General features: G+C 44.4%; 1 protein-coding gene across 2 annotated transcripts in view; it reads right to left on the bottom strand.

Moving 5' to 3' along the window:
• Positions 1 to 19,413, bottom strand: part of MGLL (monoglyceride lipase) — a 146,734-nt gene that overhangs the window by 126,415 nt on the left and 906 nt on the right. The window lies entirely within an intron of this gene.

Consider the following 19,413-nt stretch of genomic DNA (forward strand, 5'->3'; position numbering starts at 1 on the left):
ATGCCACATTCTCCCTATTCTAACCCCATGACCGTGTCAAAGCCACTTAGCTTCTCTAATGATTAAACAGCATCTGTGCACACAGCTGGTTTATATGGATGGCTCTGTGAATGATTCACAAAACAGAGCTGCATATTAGAGAAAGAACAAATAGGTATGGGTTCAAACTCTTGGCTCTGCCACTTCTTATTAGCATGTAACCCAAGCAATCGGGTGACACGCTGAGAATTAGTCAAATCACAAGAAAGGTGCTAATGCCTCCCAGGCAGCATGAGACTCAGGGAAGTAAAACGAAAGCATTATCCAGCACAGGCTTCCTTCTCCTCCCCAAAGCCTTAAATAAAACTGGTTACAATGGAATTTCGAGAAAGATGTGCATTCCAGGAAGCCTGGCCTCCTGGCGTGGTCTGAGCGGAGCCATGGAGATCCACACTCTCCAGCTGCAGCCTGGGTGGAGAGGAAGCCTGTCAAGGGCATTTTGGTCTGCTTCGTGGGAGATTTGATGTGCACTAAATGACTACTGGAGCATCTGCACAGCCTGAGCCGTTCCATGCTGGAATCTTTCCAGACCCTTGGGTAAAGCACTTAGTTCAGGCCTCAGCAGAGCCCTGACATGTGACCTGGTGGCTTCCCTGCATTGTGAGCTCTGAAAGGCAAGAATCACGGGACCTACCCTCTAAGAGCAGAGTTGGAGCTCTATGTTTGTGAATGAATTAGTGGATGGATGGATGAATGAATAGATAGTTAAAAGGGTGGGTGGATGGGTGGAGGGAAAAATGCAGAAAAGGATGGATGAATGGTTGAAGGGGCAAATGGACAAACGGACAGTTAGAGCTACACATTTGTCTCTTCTCTCATAGTCATCTCTTCTTGGTACACGTGAGCTGGGGGCATACTGATATCCAGCCCGTTCTCTCTTCCCTAACTTTTCCTGGGAAGAGCTGTAGGAAGGAGTGCTGTAAGAGTCACCCCCTAGAAATCTCCACGCTACACCTCTCCTCTGAAGCTGAAACCATTTGGGGCAATAAGTGGGTCAGTTGCATGACTACAGGAACCATGGTTAGAAACCTCCTCTGGCGTTCATAGGTGACAATGGTTTCTTCAGGGCTGCCCTCGTCTCTCCTTTATGTGCTCCTTAACAGTGTTTCCAATGTCTCTGATCTAAGCAATGGGCTCTCTGCTCTCCTCCCTGCATTAACTCCCACAAACCCCAAACCTAACCTTCAAAGACCTCCCTGCTATCCATTAAAGTCTACACTGGAACAGATGAAGGAAGAACTGTTTAAAAGGATATATGATTAGGCATTATTAGTATGACAACAGTTCAGAATAAGAGGTGCATAGCAAAGAGGACTGGGGGTGGGGGTGGGCAGAAGGTGGAGGGAGGAAATTATGCAACAATGAATAAATATTTTTTTAAAAATTTGAACTGGGTCAGGGGACAGGGAGGAGAAGACACAACAATGAATGAATAAATGAAAATCCAATTTTTCTGTAAACTTTCATTAAAATCACAATTAAAACACCAAATCTACATAAGGCTCAGGAAGTCCTTTCCAGCCAGATGCCCACCTGTCCCAGTCACCCCCTCTGCTCTCATCCTCTTACAGAGACTAAAAGTCCTCTACCCAGAACACATCTGCCTTTTATTTCAAATCTCGGCACCTTTCAAGCCCTGCTCAGGTAGAAAGTCTGCTAACGCCTTCTCCCATGCTGTTCCTTTGAGCAAATGTGGGAACTATGAAGATCTAAAGAATAAAATAAGAATTACCTATGATCATTTCATGGATAAAAGATATCACTAGTTGTTTCTAGTTTTTTTTCTCGTAGTTGTATCTTAATATGGTTGAGATTACAGTTTGATATTGTTTCCCTGCCTATAATCATATCCTAAACAACTTTCTATCTCATTAGATTTTTCTTTCTTGTAACATATTGAAAATATTTGCCTATGCAACCAAACTCAAAATCATAAAAATATCCAGGTTTGTGGGTCGAAAAGAGACAGAGAATCCCTGAGATTGCAGTCCTTAGTCACCACTAAACTCATCTCTGTGCCTAACTTTTAGTCAAACAGATAAGCTTATATAAGGTGAACAATACTCATAGCAGGAAGGTACTAACTCTCAGAACAATCAACCAAAGAAGATAAAAAAGGATCATTTACTTAAGAATAAACTCAGAAAGGAGGAAGGGAGAAAACAGAAGGATGACTGGAAATAAGAACCACAGGGAGGAAGTGGTAAGAATGAGGTTATAATGCTGGGACTGTAATTAATGCCACAGAAAAAAAATATGTATGAAAGATTAAACGGAAAACCAATTTGCCCAATAAACATTCACTCAAAGCATAATAAAAAGTTAAAAAGAAAATGTTTGCATGGTGTTAATTTGTCATAATATTAATTTATTTAATCTTCAAAGATATTTGCATTTTTTACAATGGCTTTATTGAACTATAATTCATATATCACAAACTTGACCTATGATTTATGAGGGATATAATTTCTGGTGTCAGATGGATCTTGACTGAAAGTGGAGAATCCGTGAAATATGTTTACTTGTGTTTCTCTGACTATGCAAAGGCATTTGGCTGAGCAGATCATATCTAATTATGGATAACATGAGAAGAATGAGAATCCAAGGACACTTAATTGTATGCTCATGGGAAGCCTATATGTAGGCCCAAAAGCATCTGTCTAAACCGAACAAAGGAACATGGTTTAAAATTAGGAAAGGTGTGTGTCAGGGCTGTCTCTTCTCTCCATACCTCCCAATCTGCATACTGAGCAAATCATTCAAGGAGTTGAACTATATCAATGTGACATCAGGATTGGAGGAAGACTTATCAACAACCTGTGTTATATATATGACACAACCTTGCTTGAGAAAGCAAAGAGGACTTGAAAGACTTGCTGCAGAAGATCAAAGCCTTCAGTATGCATTATAAATCAACATTAATCTCTTCTTGTGCAAATTACAACCTTGGAAAACTGCTGGAGGGTCAATTATAAGTCCCTGATCAACAGCAATGAGTTTCTTTTAAGGAACTAACAAGCCGATCCTAAAATTCCTGCTGAAACGAAATGAAATCCAGACTAGCCAAAACCAATCTTACTTTCTTAATTACAAAACTAACTACAAAAACAACAACAATGGCATTATGGAATTAGCATAAGGAAAGCCATACATATCAATGGAATAGAATAGAAAATACAGAAATACCCCCCTACATTTATAATCAACTGATTTTTTTTGACAAGGCAACAAGGCAATTCAAAATTTTCTTACTTCGTTTTTATCTGATTTTGGTATCAAGGTACCAATGGCCTCAGGGAATGCTTGTCCCTCAGAATGAGTCAGGGAATGTTTATGTTCTCTCTCTTTAAAGAAATGTGTTTTGAAGAATTGGCACTATGTATCTGAAAGCTGGACAACAAATAAGGACAACAGAAGAATTGTTTTGTCGCCTTTGTGAAGTAGAACAGAAGAAGAATTGTGTGTTGCCTTTGTTGTGAGGAACTGCCTTTGAATTGTATTGTTGGTAAAGAACATTCCATGGAGTAAGAGAAGAATAAACAAGTCTGTCATGGAGGAAGTGAAATCAAGGCGCTCCTTAGAGGCAAGAATGATGAAATTTGGTCTCATATGCTTTGGGCACATTGGGAAGAGGGACTAGTCCTTGAAAAGACTTCACATGAGGAAAAGTGAGGGTCAAAGAAACAGAAGAGGACCTCCAACAAAATAGATTGACACCGTGACTGTACCAATGGGTTCAAGTATGTCAGAGTTGATGAAGATGGCACAGGATCGGGCAGGGTTCAGATCTGTTGTTCATAAGGTCGTTATGAATTGAAGTCTCAATGGCAGCTAATAACAACAACAGCATTCTGCAAGTGTTTGGCAGAATTCAGAAAATACCTTTATGCCTGAGCCCCCCCTTTTTTTTTTTCAGGGAAGCTTTGTTTACTAATATGTTTACTTATTTTAGGGTTTTTAAAAAAATTTTGTTTCTTCTTGAGTCATTTTTAAAAGTTTGTGCCTCTAAAATTTTATTTCATTTTAGCTAATTTATTGGTATATAATTGTCAGTAGTATCGAACAATATCATTAATATCACATGCAAGCAAGATTCTGTTGAAAACGATAAAAAAATGACTAGAGCAACATGTCAACAGAGAACTACCAGATGTGCAGGCTGGATTTAGAAGAGGCCGTAGTACTAGAGAAATTATAGCTACCGTTAGATGGATCTTGGCAGAAAGCAGAGGGTACTAGAGGAATGTCTCTCTGTGTTTCATTGACTATGCAAAGGCTTTTGACTGTGTGGATCACAACAAACTGTGGTGACTCTGAGAAGGGGAACCCCAGAACATTTGATTGTGCTTATGAGAAACTATACTTGAACCAAGAGGCAGTTGTCATAACAAAGCAAGGAGACACTGCATAGTTCAAAATCAGGAAGGGTGTCCGCCAGGGATGTATTCTGTCTCCATACCTTTTTAATCTGTTTGCAAAACAGATTATCTGGGACACTGGGCCATACAAGGAGGATTGTGGCATCAGGATTGGAGGAAGATTCATCAACAGCCTGTGTAAGCCGATGACACAACCCTGCTTGCTGAAACTGAGGAGGACCTGAAGTGCTTGCTGCAGAAGGTCAGGGACTGCAGCCTTCAATATGGACTGAAGCTCAACATCAAGAAAACAAAAATTCTCACCACTGGACCAATTGGCAGCATCATTATGGATGGTGAAGAGATTGAGATTGTTAACAGTTTTTGTTTGCTTGGTTCCACAAGCAACACTCTTGGTACCAGCAACCAGGAAATCAAGAGACGAATTGCATTGGGAAAGTCAGCTGTCAGGGACCTCTCCAGAGTACTGAAGAACAACAATGTCAGGTTGGAGACTAAGGTGCGCCTGATCGGGGCCATAGCCTTCACAATTGCGTGCTAGGCATCAGAGAGCTGGACAGTGACTAGGGATGATAGAAAGAGAATTGATGCCTTTGAGCTGTGGTGCTGGAGAAGAATGTTGAATGTACCATGGACTGCTAGGAGAACGAACAGGTTTGTCCTGGAGAGGGTTAAACCAGGCTGCTCCTTGGAGGCAAGGATCTTGAAGCTTCGTCTGACATATTCTAGGCATGTTGCAAGGAGAGACCATTCCTTGGAGAGGGACATCATGTTTGGGAGGGTGGAGGGACACTGCAAGCAAGGAAGACCCTTGATGAGATGGACTGATTCAGTGATTAGGATAATGGGAGTTGGTTGTGTAGGAGACAATGAGGTTGGCACTGGATAGAGCAGTGTTTAGGGCTCTTGTACACAGCACTGCTATGAGTTGCAAGTGACTCAACGACACATAATAAAAATAACAACAATCTTTTCTATACACCTGCCCTTCATTATCATCAGCTCCTGCTCCTATGGTATTCCCTGAACTTTTTCAGTGTTAGTCAGTTCTCCCTGGTACAGTGACTCTGTGTATTCCATCTTTCTTTGATGCTTTCTGGGTCATCCAATATATCACCCATAACATCTTTCAATATTATGACTCGAGACTTAAATTTGTTTTTCAGTTCTCTCAGTTTGAGAAATATAGAGCAAGTTCTTCCCTTTTTAGTCTCCAGTACCAGATTTCTGCACATTCCATTATAATACTTTGCTTTGTCTTCTCAAGCAGCCCTTTAAAGTCTTCTGTTCAGCTCTTTTACTTAGGCAAGTTTGTCATTTGATGAGAATCTTTGAACATCAATTTTTTAAACAGAATCGTCTGTTCAGCTCTTTTACTTCAGCCATGTTTTCCGTTAACAGATGCAGCCCTGGATGTGCTCACCAGTCTACGCCAGAAAATTTGGAGGACCGATGCCTGGCCAACAGACTAGAAGAGATCCATATTTATTCGGTGACTGGGTAATCGGGATGGGTGTGTCAGGGGCAGTGCGGTTGGCGCAGGATAGAGCAGGGTTTAGGGCTGTTGTGCATAGGGTCGCTATGAGTCGCAAACGACTCGATGACACATAACAACAACAACAACAACAACAACCCAATAAAGGTGATCCAAAAGAATGTGGAAACTATCGAACAGTATAATTAATACCACATGCAAGCAAAATACTGCTTAAGATTATTTAAAAATGGCTAGAACAGTACATTGATAGGGAACTACCAGAAGTTTAAACAGGATTTAGAAGAGGCTGTGCCACAAGGGATATCACTGTTGATGTCAGATGGATCCTGACTGAGAGTAAAGAATACCAGAAGGATGTCTACTTTTTGCTTTATTGACTATGCAAAGGCATTTGACTGTGTGGATCATAACAAGTTATGGCTAACATTGAGAAGAATGGGAAACCCAGAACACTTAATTGTGCTCATGAGAAATCTATACCTAGATTGGAGGCTGTTATATGAACAAAGCAAGGGAACACTACATGGTTTAAAATTAAGAAGGAAGTGCATCAGGGTTGTATTCTCTCTCCATATTTATTCAGTCTGTATGCTAAGCAAATTATTCAAGAAACTGGACTCTTATGAAGAGAAATGTGGCATCAGGATCAGAGGAAGACTCATAAATATCCTGTGTTATGCAGATTGCACAATCTTGTTTGCTTAAAGTGAAAAGGACTTGAAGCACTTGTTGCAGAAGATCAAAGAATGCCGCCTTCAATATGGATTGCATCCAGGTAAAGAAAATGTAAATGTAAAGAAAACAAAGATTCTTACCACTGGACTGATAGGCAACATCTTGATAGACAGAGAAGAGACTGAAACTGTCAACAACTTCATCTTATATGGATCCACAATTAACATCCTTGGTACCAGCAGCCAAGAAATCAGGAGACATGCTGCATTGTTAGGCAAATCTGCAGTTAGGGACCCTCCAAGTTATTGAGGGGCAATGATGTCAGTTTGAGGACTAAAGTGCATCTGATTAAAGCCATGGTCTTTCCAATCACTTGCTATGCATTGGAGAGTTGGACAATGAATAAAGACAACAGAAGAATTGATGCCTTTGAACTGTGGTGTTGGAGAAGAGTGCTGAGTATCCATCCCATGGATGGCCAAAAGAAGAAACAAATATATTTTGGAGAGGGTGCAGCCAGAATTCTCTTTGAAGGCAAGAATGATGAGACTTCATCTCAAATACTTTAGGCATGTCACTAGGAAGGGCTCTTCCTTGGAGAGGGACATGATCCTTGGAAGGGTAGAGGGTCGACAAAGGAGAGGAAGACCATCAAGCAGGTGGACTGACATGACTACTGCAATGCATCAGGAAGTGTGAGGATGGTTCAGGCTAGGATAGAGTTCAAATCTGTAATTCATAGGATTGCTATAGGTTGTGCTTGATGGCACCTAACAACAACAACAACAACAACAATCTTTTCTAATCTCTTCAATTTCTGAAAGGCCAGCCGTCATACTCCCTCTTACCTTTCTGATTCTCATCATCGGAGTCAATCGAGTTAAAGAAATGTTAATCTGGTAAATCTTTTCAAAGATTCAACATCAGTTCATTGTGTCTGCACAGTATCCTAATGGTATGTAAAGGCAGAGCTAATCCTAACATACTTCCACTTCTGTGCCTGCTGTTGTCTTTGAAGCCACAAGCCACAGAGGTTGCTGAGGCTCTGAAGACAAGGCATGAAGGTCAAATGGAATGAAGGTCCTCTTCCAAGTCTGGGAATTCTGCCATCTGAACCCTTGGAAGATGGTTCCAGTTGCTCTGTGTAACTAAAATAGATGATTAACAAGGGCTAGAGTATTGAAGGTACCTTGGATTGCCAAGAAAATAAACAGATTCATCCTAGAGAGGGTTAAACCAGGCTACTCCTTGGAGGCAAGGATTCTGGGGCTTCGTCTGACATACTTTGGACATGTTGTAAGGAGAGACAGGTCTTTGGAGAGGGATATCATGCTGGGTAGAGTAGAGGGACGGCGCAGGAGGGGAAGACCCTCTGTGAGGTGGACTGATTCGGTGACTGGGGTAATCAGGATGGGTGTGTCAGAGGCGATGCGATTGGCGCAGGATAGAGCAGGGTTTAGGGCTGTTGTACATGGGGTCGCTATGAGTCGCAAACGACTCGACAGCACATAACAACAACAACAATTCCACTTGACTCCTGACCCTGATTCTAGAGGAGTTTTCACATAGTCCACCTGGATTCAAATTCAAGTCCTCTGACCTTCTGCCAAACACTTTAGATTTGAATTATAAAACATTTCACACCCTTTCCTACTTCCACACCTTGCCGGCAATATCCTCCTGCTTAGTCTGTCTCTGCTCCCTTCCAAACCCCACCGTAAAACCACCTGCATCGTTCTCTAAAACCAACATGTAATCCATAACCCTCACAAGAAAACTCCACAGTCTGATAGTCTGTGACAGTGTTCAAAGGCAAAAACAGCCTAAAGTTACTTAGCACTAATACTTTTATCCTAGTTTCCCAACCTAGTACAGAAAGCCTTTCCCCACAAGATTTCAAAAATGACCATAAAATATTCTCCACTCCTCTCCTTGTCCTTGGCCACATGGCCACATACTGGCCCTGGGCTGGCCTTCTGGCTTGCTCTGCCCAATAGGACATTAGCAACTCTGATGAAAGCAGAGAGTTAAAACAAAGCTCTTGCACAAAGGGGTTTGCTCTATCATTGCCCTTGAAACTTTGCCACCACAAGAACCAGGGCAGTCTGATAAAAGAAGAATGGAGGTGCTGGTCCCATTAACAACCTGCCAACTTCTAGACATGTGAGGGAAGCCACCCAAGATCAGCAAGATGCTCGCTGACCTGTTGCTTCCCACAGATCTAGATGCTGACCGCAGATGCATTCAACAGCCTAACCAACAAAACTGAGCTAAATAAACAGATGTTGCTGGTTGTTACACAGCAGTAGATTATTGATATATATATCCCAGACTTCTCTGCCCATTCCAAGGCAAGGAAATGGCAGGATAGCAATTGTGATAAGTCACATGCCTTGCAGTACAGAGATTTCCATACAACCCTGATCCACAACTGGATCCAAGGAGAAATACATACCAAGACAGAAATAACTTAAGATGGTCACTGAAAGCTTCAGTTAGAGTTGAATCCCAGCCATAAGAACTAACAGTCATTCCAGTCAAGGGCTATATCACAAATACAGTCAGAAAGGCACTACAAAGCAAAGAAAAGGCCACTTAACTATACATTAGTCACTCACTTAACTGTGTGTTAGCTAAAAAAAACCAAAAACACTGTATACAGTGGTTCACCAACAGCTGCTTTGTCAGAGTTTTCTTATTTAGTTTACTTTGTAAATGAAAGACCTAGAATCTGAGGAAGTTTATAAGGGAATGTGAAGACACATTAAAATGGAACTGATTTTTAATATTTTTTTTTTCATGAAATAATCAGGACATTGAGTAAAGCATGTCATCTGGCCCCGCTGCGTTGGCCCTGGTTGCATGTCTATCAGTCTATACTGATCAGCGCCCATTCAGGGTCCTCTCCACTTACTTCCCTTTCCTTTTCTTTTCTGTGACGCTGACACAAATCCATAGTGGGTGTGCCCAGCCTGTTTAAACTTGTGAGAAAAAGGCTTGAGCAGGTCCTGGGAAATTGCGTGGAAGAGCCGACGTAAGCAGGCAGGAGATGGTGTTCTCGACTCATACCAGCCCAACTGGCACCTTGAAGAACTCACACCCAACTCTCCACCTGGAAGTGACGAGTGTGCACTTCAGGGCCCCTCACTGAGAGACTCCCTGTGGTGAGAGTCAGGTGACATCTACAAGTCATGCCTCCTTAAGAACAAAGCTTTGTCGTTGTGGTGGTTGTTGTTTGGTGCCATGGACATGAAGTCAAGTACAACTCATTGCAATCCTATGAACCCTGGCCTATCCTGTGCCATTCTCGTCATCTCCCACATACCTGAGGCCATTGCCGTAATCACTGTGCCAATCCATCTCGCTGAGGGTCTTACTCCAAAATCTTCAATCCTGAAAGGCCCCCAGCCCCTTAAAACTATGCACAAACTTTCCAAAAGTCCTCAAGGTTGAGAGAGTCTGTGACCTCTGAGGACACCTCCGTGTTCAAGCCCGAACTCCTTCATTATGCCCCTTTCTTCTCACTGGAGCTGATGCATTCATTCAACAGGCATTTAAAAAGCACCCACCAAGGCCTGGACTGTCCACTAGGCATCTGGACCCAGTATGTGTGCAGAGAAACAAAAGACCAGAGAATTTCCACTTGGTTGAGAAAAGCTCATCACGGGTTCAGTAATCTGACCCTCTCTCGGGACTGCTCACCTGAATCACCTGCTCTCTGGAAGGGGCGCTGTGAGGCAACATTTGAGCTTCTCAGGTTGCAAACATCCAAAACACAACACAGGTTTCATTTACCAAAACACTTTGCACTGGGATCTCTACCAACCCTGCCCATGTTGTTGTCGTTGTTGTGTACTGTCGAGTTGGAGTTGACCCTCAGAGGCAGCTAATTGCAGAGGAGCCGGTGGATTTGAACTACATGCCTTTGGGATTATACTGTTCTTGTTTCTAGGTCACCAGAGCCTGCCCTGTAGAACACCTAAACATTTCTGGTTTTGAAAACTCTTTAGAGGGGAAAGAAGATCACATTCCTTTTTTTTTTTTTTTTTAAGACCAAATTCCTTTTAAGCACAGTGCCAGTGTCAACCGAGGATATATTTTTAGAATCTCTGCTTCTTTTTTCTGTCTTCTACTGTCTTCCTTTCCCCTCCTGCTTCCTTCGTGTACTCCTTCAAGACTAGAACATTAATATAGCAGGGGTCCCCTGAAAAATAGTTTGTCTGAACCTTTTCAAAGAAGGTGAGGTATGCTTTGAATCACCGCACACAAGATTTATTGAAAGGCAAAAGCAAAAACCAATGGTCAGCATTAGCTGGGGAGAAAGACATGCCAGATGTTTGTTTGTTTCCTTCTCTCTCTTTCTCTCTCACTTTCTCACACACACCCCCACACACGCATGCACGCAGGGCCTTAGAGTGAGAATTCACTCACAGCTGACCCTCTTTGGGTTAGCAGTGCAGCTCCCTTGGGACTACACCAATTGGGGCAGCTGTAAATGAAGGGCCAAGCAGCATACAGCTTTTCTTACACAAACCACGCCCTGTTGTGGGTTACTGCTCTTTGAATTCACAGAGAATAATGTCACCACCTCCAAGGTCACTCAGTGCCTCTCCTCAGCAACCCCACTCCATGTGGAATGGGAAGCATCTCCTCATGGTGGAAGCCTTGGATGACCCTAAAGTGTAGGACAAGAGTCACTTTATCGCGTTAGCGTCTCAGCTATGAAAATCCACAATGCTATCGGCCACTTTCTCTACACAATAGCTGGGGTGGTCTGGTGTTTGTCTGTGGAAAGAGGATGAAAGATCTGAGCCTGAAAGGTGCCAGCGTGGGTAAACAGACAATGGTGGGCAGTGGGAACTATTCAGAAAGCAGCTTGTTTTGCTATTTCTCCTCCTTTGGGCTCCACTGGAAAACAAAGCCAGATCTGTGTCTGCAGAACATTCTTACAGCAACTGGAAGAAATTATCCCTTAATGAAGCTGTCAGAAAATCAACTGCAAAACCAGCAGCCGGCCTTTCCTCATGCCATCAAAAAGATCTTAGTGATTTGAAAGCTTTTTAAAATAAATTTTACGAAAAGCCCAGAAGAGATGCCCTATTTAAAAACAAGGCAATATTCTCTGTTACCAAAAAGGTGTAAGAATCAGACAAAGAAGCAGTTTCACATAAGAGAAAGAAACTTTTGTAAATTCTTAAATGAGGAAAAGGAAATAGGAGTGTGATGAAAAGTAGAAATCTAACTAAAGCTAGATTTTTGTACAAGATACGCAGTAAAGCCCAACTTCTTGGACTTCAAGTGTAATATTGATGCAACAACAGAGATGTTGAGGCTTTTACTTTTTTTGTTACTCCTTGTGGGAGACCAGGTAAAAGAGGATTTCTTCCTTATAATCATGAATTTGTTTAAGAAATATTGGGCATATGGTTCTGATTGCTGGGCTCTGCAGGGCTGAGAGAACTCACCTTTCTGCTCTCTGTTGCTCCTACCAGTTGATGCCAGGGCTGCTTGAATGCATGTGTTCTCGCTGTCAGAGGGATGCCTGGGCATCATGGAAGCTGAGAATGAGCTAGAAGAAGCCCATTTTCCTCCATTCCTGGCCTATAGTACCAGCTTCTATCTTGGTCACCCAGGGAGTTCCTAGGGAATCCTCCTTTCCCTCCTTCTACCCCTAATCAGGGAGCTCTGGTGGCCTAGTTTTAAAAAGTTGTGCTGCAATCCCAAAGGCATGAGGTTCTAATCCACCAGCTGCTCCTTGGAAGAAAGATGGATGATCTCCTCCCATGTGATTTACAGCCTCTGAAAACCCACAGGAGGATCAACTATGAGTCGATTCTGACTCACTCCACAGCACACAGGAACAGCCCATCAACCACTAAACACAGGCAACCTTAACCTTTCCCAGCCAGGTGACAACTCAGACCTCACTCCCCATCTGTCACCTGGATTACAGCAAGCACTGTTCATTTAGGCTGGTTGCTTAAATACAAATTCAAATTCATCACTTCCCTGCTGAGAACTGTCCCTGGCTCCCTGCACTCTAAAGATTCAAGTCTAAGCCCTAAAGCTTGTTCTCTAAGGCCCTTAGGTTGACCCTCCACCAAGTTTCAGTGTTTGCTGGTTGCTGCCCCAGTAATATGATGCTATTTGCAGCTCCCCAAAGTGGCCTGGTGCTTCATGCCTTTCTGCCTTGGCCCCCTTCCCTAGGATGCCCTACCCGAAGGGCACTGGCACGAAGGTGAGCGGGGCTGGAATGGAGCCCACCCCTGCTCACCATGCATGCACCTGGGGGCTGTGTCTACCTGGAAGGAGGGCAGCGGCTCTGCTTCTGGGTATCTGCCCTTTCACTCACCACCCACCCACTGCCATCAAGGAAATCTGGATTCACAGCAACTCTACAGAATCAAGTAGGACTGTCCCCTGGTTTTCCAAGGCTTGCATCTTTATGGAAGCAGAATGGCACTTCTCTTTCCTGTGGAGCTGCTGTTGGTTCCAACAGCGAACGTCTGATTAGCAGCCAAGCACATAACCCCCATGCCACCAGGGCTCCAGCTAGGTACCTGCAACATTCTATTTGAGTGATCCTTGCATTTGCATAAGAGCCTCTTTCCTTGCATCAAGTAAAATGGCTTCTACAACCCTCTCTCTGCCCTGATGCCCAACACAAAGCCTGGCACATATAGACTTCAAGGGTTTGCTGCTGAACTTGTTCACTTGGAACAAGATGAAGGCTGAGTGAAAACAAAGACAAGACACCTCCTGGAGGTGAGTCACTACAGAGTGAAGGGAGGGGTGCAAGAGCTACAGCCAAACTCCTTACCATCAAGCCTAGTTCACTCTCCCTAAGGATGGTGCCCTAAAAGCAGGAAGACCAATAGAATGGGGTTCACAATGGCCACTCCTTCCTGCAGGGCATCTTGGCCAGCTCACAGGCTGGTGAAGCAGTGGGCCCAGATTCAGTACCTCACATCAGGCAGGGGGCATTGCTCCAAGGAAGAAGTGGGTGACCAGGGCTACAGGAGTCAGCAGCGACTTCTGAGAAGCATGAAATATCTCTGCACACTCCTTCATACACTCACAGGTGTGAAGGTGTTACTGTTATGTGCCGTCAAGTATGACTCACAGCGATCCTATGAACAACAGGTCTGAAACTTGTTCTATCCTGCACCATCCTCATCACCCCCAACACACTTGAGTCCACTGTTGCAGTCACTGCGTCAATCCATCTCAGTGAGGGTTCTCCCTCTCTTTCGCTGAGCCTCCACCTTTCCAAGCATGATGTCCCTCTCCAAGGAATAGCCTCTCCTAGCAAGATGCCCAAAGTATGTGAGATGAAGCTTCACCATCTTTTCCTCCAAGGAGCACTCTGGCTGCACCTTCTCTAAGACGTATCAGTTTGTTCTTTTGACAGTCCATAGGATATTCAATACTCTCCAACACCACAGCTCAAAGGCATTCTTCTTCTGTCATCCTTATTAATTGTCCCTCTCTCAGATGCACAGCAGGTGATTGGAAAGACACTTGAATCAGGCAGATGTTTATACTGACATTATTGCTTTTTAGGACTTTGTCTGTCCCTGACAGCAGACTTTCCAGATGCTTTATGTTTCCTGATATCCTGACTGCAGGTACCAAAGATGTTGATTACAGACCCTGGAGAATGATGCTCAGAGCACGAAACTACCCCTTAGGCTGTGAAACTCAAAACGCTCATTGAAGTCAAGCAGGAACCAAGTCAAAGCTGACCTTCCAGGAGACTTTTGGAGGCTGTAAATCTCATGGGAGGAGATTGCCATCTTCCTCCTATGGAGCTACCAGTGGATTCAAACCAACAGAGACTCTGGCCCTTTCAGTTAGCTGCATAAATCCATAAGGACTAAAAGAAGGGCTCCATTTGACAAGGTTGCTGGAAATCTCTGGAGCTCAGGGATCATGGTCTAGTTGGAACCAACTCAGAGTTGACTGACTCTCCTACAGGTTTTTGGAGGCTGAAAATCACACAGAAGAAGACTGATCGATCAACTTTCTCTTGAGGAGCCATGGGCTGGATTCAAATCACCAGAAAGGAGTGGCCTTTGAATAAACAGCATGACTCCTTTGGGGAACAGGGAGAAGAGGAAAGACTTGTTTTCCTTTTGTAAAGAACAAGATTGCTAGAAGGCACTAGGGATAGAAACTGTGTTCTGTTGGCTAGTAAAGGCTCTTCGTAGTCTGGATGCAGGTGGCTATGAGCCCCTTATCAGGAGCCACAGCAGCCAAACCCCAACAGCTGACAGCTAGCTGGGGAAGATATTTATTAGAAGTAAGAAGGAAGCGAGGGAAAGTGTTTTGCATCATTTAAACATCTCCCAGCTTTAGAGAAGCTGTCTCTTCTTGGGTAAATTTGCAAGGACAGGAGGATGTGTCCTGGGTGGCACTGACCACAGCTCCAGATTTCCAGGAGAAAGAGATCAAACAGAAGAGGGGAGGGACAGGCGTGAGAGGAATACGTTGGCTGGGCCCCATTCCGTTACAGCAGGAGCCTTGGAGTATACACTCAAGACCCACAGACAATAGCTCATGGCTCAGAGGACTGGAGAGGTTCTAAAACAATGCCACCTGCTTGCTTCTCTTGGGGGTCCATCCCTGTCATGTGCTCCATCCTGAGTCTGCCAGCTCTCTCCCATCAATCAGAGGCTAGAGACAGGCCCAATGCCAGCACAGACTGGGGTGGGGGATGATGGCGTGGGATGTGTGAGGGGGGTAAAATCCAGAGTGAGGTTGTGGCTTGGGGCACTTGGAGGAACAAACCCAGTTATCAAAGTCTGAGCAAGAAAGGAAAAGCCAGCAGCCCCAGAAAGGTCCAGGGAAGATCTATTAGGAATTGCAGGAAGGTATAAATAGTTAATGTACTCACCCTTAACCTAAAGCCTGTTGGTTCAAGTCCACCACAGGAATTCCAGAATCAAGAACTTGGTGATCTACTTCCAAAAATTCAGCCACTGGAGACCCCGCAGAGCACAATTCCGCTCTGACCCTCGTGGGGTCACCATGAGGAGAAGGCACTGAGTCAATGGCAACTGGTTACTGAGAGTAACCTTGACCCAGCTGAGGGGGACACCAAGTCCACTCCACCTGTGTGTGGGGGGCATCCTCTGTCACCTGTGGGTCCCCTCGACCACCTGAGAAATAATCAGTGCAGAAAACGCTAAGACCCAGGGCGCCACGAGATGTTCTTTCCAAATGGATGTCCAGCTTGAAACTATTCCTCCCTTTCAGTACACTATGAATAAAAAAATTAGTGAGAATGAATCGTTCTATTCATGCTGTGAAAAGTGGAGGGCCAGAGAGACAGGAAGACCCTTAAAAATGGATTCACACAATGACTGTAACAATGAAAACAACTAAAGCCAGTCAGAGATTATGAGGATGGCACAGGACAGGAGAAGGTTCCAATACGTTGTTCACAAGGTCCCTAGGAGTTGTAGTCAGCTTGTGCGTACATAACAAGAACAGCAACTTGATCACAGACGTGATCTTTATCTTAACCAAAAATGCAAGAACTTATCAGGAAAAGACTATAGAAATAAAAGCCTATCTTGCTTAGTGGTGTGGCAAGAAGTACAAAGGATGGAATCCAGTTACTAATCAGCGGGGTTATTTTGGACAAGAAACTTTAAAGCTCTAGACCTCTGTTTTCCTCCTCTGTAAAAGGAGAATGATAATACAATAGTGATATTAGCCTCACAGACTGACATAAAGATTAAACAAGGCCACACATGTGCAGGCGTTAGGCTAGACCCTAAGGCAGACTTGGCGCTCAATTAATAGGAGATAATGTTAAGCATAATGTTTATTATGCCTAATAGATTGTACTAAGTGAGCATGAACGTGCCTCAACACTGCCACACGTAGGTCTGAAATTTCTGGTTCATGTAGGTCTGAAATTTCTGGTTTATGATTGTTGAGGACGAAGCCTCTTGCTTGCTATGCTAAAAACAGCCTTGTGCCTGGATACACAAGTCATAAAAAGAACATCAGGCATGCTTTCTTCTTTCTTTGCGTCCAGTGACATGAGACCAGCATTCAGATACCAACATTTGCCCCATCAGAACACCCTAGGCCTGCTTGTCAGGTTGTGCCAATAGGCAGAGCAGGCCTTAGAGCCTCACAACTTCTCCTCAGGACAAACAGTCTCAGCAGGTGCTGGAGACAGGCCTCCAGGAGCAGCTGTCCAGTCAGGAGGGACAGCACATTTGACAAATTTCTGGTCAGCACACAATACAAACCAACACCTATTCAGAGAGGCAGCACCACAGCTGGCTTGTACAAGATGGTCCCAGGGTCCAGGCCTGGCTTTCCAGGCCCCAAGAGAACCTGTGAAAAGGACAGGAGAGGAGCAAGCAGGGAGAAGGTAAGTCCTCTTCACGGAGGATGGAGCAGGCGCAGTGGGGTTAACTCCTCTTTCTTCTCTCCCTTTTTCCTCCTAACTGGAAGGTGATAGGATTCCAGCCCCAGAAGTGGACAGGCCTGGAGGATACTTCCTTAAGGACCTCCAGAGGCTAAAAGGGATCTAAAACCACCCTCTTTCTAAAAGCAAACGAGATGAGGCTTTGTAGGTGACAGTGTAGAAATGGAACTACAATGACATGCCTGGACCACAGCAGAGGGCATGCTTGCTGGGTGTGGCCACTACCACATCAACTAGTCTCAGAGGTGAAGTTTGAAAAGGCTTCCATACCACACAGACCTCAATCCTGATCTCCCTCGGCCTCCCCACCTCTGTGACAGCTGGGCCACCAACCTTGCTCCTACCCAGGACCCTGCTGTTGTTGTTGTTGTGTGCCTTCAAGTTGGAATTGACTCATAGCTGACCCTCCAGTGGGTTTTCAGAAGCGGGGCAGAGATTGCCCATTGCTCTCTGTGAAAGCAGCTGGTGGATTTGAACCGCAAGCCTTTGGAATTGTAATGCAGCTTCGTACCACTAGGCCACCAGAGCTCACTCAGGACCCTTTGTTGTGATGTGCTATTGAGTCAGGCGACTCATGGCAACCCTATGTACAATAGCTCTGAATCCTGCTGTATTCCGAGCCAATCTCATCATCTTTGACAGACCTAATCCTGTTTCTCCAGTCACTGAGTTAATCCATCTCATCCTGGACCTTTCTCTCTTTCACTGTCACTCCACCCTTTCAAGAATGATGTCCTCAAATCCACAACCACAGGGGTAGCATCTGTCATCACAGAAGGATTCCAGGTCCCTCACTTCCCCTGGTCTATCAGAGCTGGGTGGCTGTGGTACATTTATGAGACTGCATCTAGAGGTAATATCTAGTTCAAACGGGGGGTTATTGATGTGCATCATCTCAGAAGAAGGAGGGGCAGGAAAGCAGGGACCTCCCATCACCTCAGTACCTTGAGGGTGGGTGACACAGCTCAGTGAGTCTCACAGGCTGTATGTTTTGTTGTTGTTTCTGTGTCACTGCATCTACTCGTACCTTCTTCCAGACCCACATGGTTCCTTCTGAATGCTAGGGCCCAACTACTTCCACCTCCACCCTCGCTCCGATTCTCATGGGCACATACTTCCCCAGCCAGCTCAACTTTAACCAAGGACTCAATTGCTTCTCTATTTTTTTGAGCAAGAGCAAAGGACAGAGGACACCCTGCAGGGTGATGTGAAAGCATAGATTGAGAAACCACCCACAGGCCTGGACAGGGGCAGCCAACAAGGCCAGCACTGGCCCCTCGCCCCATTTGCCACCCCACATGCCCCACCCCCTGGCTGAGCACTGGAAGCCTTCTTTATTTGACTGTCCTTAATCTAGGACAGTTCCCTCCTTCATAGACAAAGTCCAGAGTCCAAGGTTTGGACATCAAAAGCCACTGTCAACTCTTTACTCTCTTTTTTGCATAGTAATCAAATAAGCCTCCATCCATGACTAAATTGTTAGAAATGGAAAAAAAAAACCCAAAACAAAAAAACACAAAACACCCCACCACGATATTCTACCACCAGTTAAGCCAAAATGGGGAATTAATGGTTAATCAGCATTATCATGCTTGGCAACCCTCCTTTTCTCTCCTTCCTTCTCTCCTTGTGCCTAACACATGCACAAACAGAAGTACATCCCCATCTCTGGAGGAGATCTTTAAGTAAGATATGACTAGAAATGGTAGGCACTGTCCTCGGTCACTTTGGGAGGACACCAGAGCAGAAAATCTAGCCAGCTTGCACAGTTGCCTTGATGCCACATTTGAAACCAGGGCTGTTTTAAAAGTCCTCTTCTCTGGGCCTCCTGTAGGTGGACTTAAGGTACAGCTACCTGGATTATACACATCTTGCTGAAGGAACAGGAGACATTTTAGGCTTGTTTTAGGATTAGGCAGAAATACAAAGGAAGAAAATAACCTCCCCATACCTTGTTCCCTAGGAGACAAGAATCTTACAAAACAGGTCAGACAACTTTCATGGAACAGGAAATTTTCACTTGTCACTAAGTCAGTCAGTTACCACAATCACTTCTCCCCCTAAATAGCACAGACAAGCAGGGCTGTCTCTGCTCCATTCGAGAAAGCAGCAGTAGGCCAGCTGTTTCATGGTCTGTGGTTCTTATTCCTACTAAGAAGCAAAATCTTCCCTGGAAGATGGAAAAAGTATCAGAGCTGGGAATAAATTAGGAGGAAACACACAGACCCCTCCCTTCCTAGTTATTCACGGATGTCCTCTTCGGAAGTTCACAATCTGACAGGAAATGAGTGCAAAGGGTGTCAATATAGAATATTTTGGTTTTCTTCCCAGATGGCATCATTTTCTCTAGTTGTTGGGCCTGATGTCAATCA

This window comes from Elephantulus edwardii, unplaced genomic scaffold, assembly GCF_000299155.1.
Source record: "Elephantulus edwardii isolate Elephantulus edwardi_28Jun2011 unplaced genomic scaffold, EleEdw1.0 scaffold00161, whole genome shotgun sequence".
Classification (NCBI taxonomy): Eukaryota; Metazoa; Chordata; class Mammalia; order Macroscelidea; family Macroscelididae; genus Elephantulus; species Elephantulus edwardii.